This window comes from Curcuma longa, chromosome 14 (genome assembly GCF_044706935.1).
Source record: "Curcuma longa cultivar G26 ecotype Majalengka, Jawa Barat chromosome 14, ITB_CL_G26_1.1, whole genome shotgun sequence".
Lineage (NCBI taxonomy): Eukaryota > Viridiplantae > Streptophyta > Magnoliopsida > Zingiberales > Zingiberaceae > Curcuma > Curcuma longa.
In genome coordinates, this window is record NC_133874.1 from 173,022 (window position 1) to 177,017 (window position 3,996).

General features: G+C 42.3%; 1 pseudogene; it reads right to left on the minus strand.

Annotated features, from left to right (window-relative positions):
* The window catches only part of LOC141845350 (uncharacterized), an 11,458-nt pseudogene that overhangs the window by 7,212 nt on the left and 250 nt on the right, over positions 1-3,996 (minus strand).

The window sequence follows — 3,996 nt, forward strand, 5'->3', positions numbered from 1 at the left end:
TTCAAGACTTTCCCATCAATGGTATTAGAGCATTTTAGCCCTCCCCCGGAGAGGGGAGGGGCCATCCCCCAAGCCAAGACCCTAGGATTTCACAAGATAACCTAAGATGCCCCAAAAGGGTTGTAAAACGAAGTATTTATAAGCTTCAGGCGTGACACAACCGTGTCTCGTAGGCACGACCGTGTCTTATAGGCACAACTAGAGAAAGTTGCTGTTCTAGAAAGGAGATACGGTCGTGCCTCCGCAGACATGGCCCTAAGCTGGTCTCAATCTGGAAGGTGGGCACGATCGTGCCTTTTAGCACGGCCTAGAGATGGAATCAGTCAGTAAATCTTAAAGCAAAGTTTTAGATCTTAAAGTTATCTTCATTTTGGTAGATGACATGCCCTGTGGGTCAATTGGAGCTAAAAGTTATATTCATTTTACTTTCAGTCTACAGAGTAGTCCAGATAGGAGACACGGGCACGGCCTGGCCGTGTCTCTTGGCACAGCCTGGCCGTGTTTGGACCCTGAAAATGTGAGGCACGACCGTGCCTAGCTTGGCACGGCCATGTTGGACCTGGCATGGGCGTGCCTTAGCTGGGGGCACTCTCTGGAAGCTTGAAAACCAGTCCAGATAATGGGATATAGCTGTGGCACCTTTGGCAAGGCCATGTGAGCCTTTGAAAAACTTTAAATGACCTCCAAACTCATCAAAATGTGCATCAACTTGATCCAACTTCTTGGCTCTTTAAGTATCTTATCACAGCGATGAACCATTTGCTACATAGGAAACTTGTCCGTGATGATGAGCACGGCCAGTGCGAGTTTCTTTTCTCCACTTCTTGCTCCACAGTCAATAATGCATCATTTTACCTTTGAATAACATCCTATCAATCAAAATTATACAAAGAGCAGATCTCTGAGCAAAAGAGTAGAAACATGTAATGATAAAGGAATAAGGTGTGATAAAGTAGATCATATGCAATGAATTACAAGTAGATGACCATTAAACAAGGTTAAAAATTATATATGACCTACACTCATCAATACTTACTATTATAGGTGAACGATTGTAGAATATCAAATGTGAAAGATGGAAGACTAGACCCCTCCATAAGATACAAGTGTATTCTAGCTACTACGTGAATGATTTTAAATTTCATGTTGCACAATGAGATTCATAAAGACTGACCTTTAATTCTGGTGTTTATGTAAAAGAATTTATCAACAATAATAACTCAGACTTTGATTATTACGGGAGACTTGAAGAAATTATTGAGATTGAATATCCTGCCTTACCCATAAAAAGGTGTGTTATTCAAATATTCTTAGTATGATCTAACTCCCAGAACAGGAACCAAATGTAGGATTGTATAAGCGCTAGAGGGGGTGAATAGCTCTTAAGGCATTTTTCCCCGATTTCAAAAATTTGATCATGATTACTTCGTAAATCGGATTGCAGCGGAAGTTAAGTAAAATAAACAAACATAAATGACACATTTATTTTTACTTGGTTCACAGTCGAAGGTTGCTACTCCAAGGCCCACAATCTGTGATCGTTTACGTATGGGCAATTCACTATAAAACTTGTTTCCTTACGGAAACAAGTTGTAACGATTACAAAGTCAATGATAAATCAACACTTTATCGTATCAACAAAATATAACAACAATAAAATCGTTACCAACACTGAAGCTTTTGAAGATCTTCTTTCTGGCATGATTCTGGTGTTACGACGACTGGAAGGATGATACTGCTCGCTCAGGGTGCCGTCAGCTCAACGTGACTTGACTTGAATTGCTTCTTAATTGCTATTGAGATGCCTCTGTTCGAAGTGCTTTTATTAGACATTCCGGTCAACTGAAACCTTGTTCTGGTCGACTCCACGTAGATTGTCGATCCACTATCCTCACAGCTGACTCGACTTTCTGGTCGACTGGAACCTCCATTCTACTCGATCCATGCTGACGTGGAAGGTCTTGATAGACTTTGACTTCCATTGCATTTATCAGATCTCGAGTCGCTTGGAATACACATTCCGATCGACTTGAACCTCGGATAAGGTCACCCAGAGTTAAAGGCTTCACCTCTCCAATCTACATTACAAATTAGCTCCAAAAATATAAATAACAGAATGAAGAATCAGTTCTATGAACTGTTTCTTGGTCTTAACTTCAAGTTTCCATTGAATCCTTGGGTTTGACTGACGCCTATAGTTCCACTCGAGAGTGCGTCCTAACCTACTCCTCTCGGGAGAAATTACCTTACTTGCCAACCAAGTCCTCCAGACTTGTTGGACATTCTACTCAGCTTTTATGTTTGGCCCCCAGGAATTTGCTGCTAGGATCCCCTGGTTCTGCAGACCGTCGAGACTTCACCAAACCTCTGGTCCTCTTTGTTGGGTTGCAAAGGTGCAAACATAGTCTCATATCTAAAACACATGGAAAAGATCATGGGTTTAAAAGGATGGAAGATATCTCTATTGGCATGAGACCTTTTGGGGAAAGCCCAAGAGCAAAGCCATGAGGGCTTAGGCCCAAAGTGGACAATATCATGTCATTGTGGAGATACAGACATCCTTGGGGACCCAACAATTGGTATCAGAGCGAGGCCGCTCTTCACCGGACTAACCGCCGGATGAGCCATGATCCAGATCTAACCATGTGGGTTGAACCTTAAAAATAAAGAAAGTGGGGGCTCCCGTGTTTGAATCAAGAAGGACCAGACACTGGCAGGAAGTCCTAGTAGGTCGGGTAGACCGAGGGGCATGAAGTCCTGGTTGCGGCTGGGCAGGAAGTCCTAGTAGGTCGGGTAGACCGAGGGGCATGAAGTCCTGGTTGTGGCTGGGCAGGAAGTCCTAGTAGGTCAGGGTAGACCGAGGGGCAGGAAGTCCTGGTTGCGGCTGAGCAGGAAGTCCTAGTAGGTCAGGGTGGACCAAGGGGCAGGAAGTCCTAATTGCGGCTGAGCAGGAAGTCCTAGTAGGTCAGGGTGGACCGAGGGGCAGGAAGTCCTGGTGGGTCGAGGATTCGGACATCAAACGGAGGCTTTCCATTTGAGGGGGGGGCCTGTGGTCTTTTGTTTGAGGGGGGATTGTTGGGTTGCAAAGGTGCAAACATAGTCCCACATCTAAAACACATGGAAAAGATCATGGGTTTAAAAGGATGGAAGATATCTCCATTGGCATGAGGCCTTTTGGGGAAAGCCCAAGAGCAAAGCCATGAGGGCTTAGGCCCAAAGTGGGCAATATCATGTCATTATGGAGATACAGACATCCTTGGGGACCCAACACTCTTGACCATACTTGCTTGGAATTTGATCATGCTTCCCGGTCCTCCGACACTACATGGACTTGCACCTGGTGCACTTGATCTACCAAGTCTTCTGCCTAATCCTCTAGATCAAGACTTGTTCTTGCCTAACCTACAACTAGGACTTTACTGTGCTCCCTGCACACTAGATCAGCTTGTTCCAACAACACACTTAACTTGAACCTCGTGCCATTATCAAAACTAAGGTTCAATCATGTGATACTTTCTGCACCAACAATCTCCCCCTTTTTGATTATGGCAACTCGAGTTTCAAGTTAAGAAAAACACTAACTTAAAAAAAATATTTAGAATATGCCAAAAATAGAATATGCCATGTTGTGCAAAAAGTGTTAACTCTTACTCCCCTTGCTTCCAGGGCTCGCCCTGAACTTGTACTTAGTTTAAAAACAAGCATTATTTTAAAAAAGGAGTATTTTTAGTTCTCTCCCCCTAAACTTGATATTGCTTAGTTTCGAACGAACTTAAGCAAAAATTATTCAAGTCCTTTAAAGTAAAAACAATTTTTGAGAACTTTAAAAATCTTTGAACTTTTCAAACAATTTGAATTTAAAACTTAAGTTTAAACTTATTCAAGCTTTTGAAAAATTTTAAGTCAAAATTTGAATTTAAAAAGTTTAAGCCTTAAAATATTTTTGAAGAAACAAATTTTAAATTTTTTTTTGAAGACTTGAAACTCATAGTTCTC